The sequence below is a fragment of the Gekko japonicus genome, unplaced genomic scaffold, assembly GCF_001447785.1.
Source record: "Gekko japonicus isolate JY-2015 unplaced genomic scaffold, Gekko_japonicus_V1.1 scaffold2747, whole genome shotgun sequence".
Taxonomy (NCBI): Eukaryota; Metazoa; Chordata; class Lepidosauria; order Squamata; family Gekkonidae; genus Gekko; species Gekko japonicus.
Window position 1 is genome coordinate 206,340 of NW_015163170.1, and position 288 is coordinate 206,627.

Consider the following 288-nt stretch of genomic DNA (forward strand, 5'->3'; position numbering starts at 1 on the left):
GACAGAGGGCTGGCTGACTCAGGTGGTGGTGGGGAGGCCAACGGCCCCCACCAGAAGACATTCAGGTACTCTTAATGGCAAGTCCCCCACTGCCTGTGATGTAAATTAATCTGGGAATGTAGAACTGTTCCAAGGTCACCCAGTGAGTTTCCACAGCAGAATGGGAATTTGAGGTCCTACTCTGAAATTCTAACCACTTCACCTCACTGATGTTTACGTGGGGGCTGTTGTAGAACAGTAGCAAGCAGCCAGGCCTAGGTAAGTCTTACAAGTTGGGTGGTAGCAAGT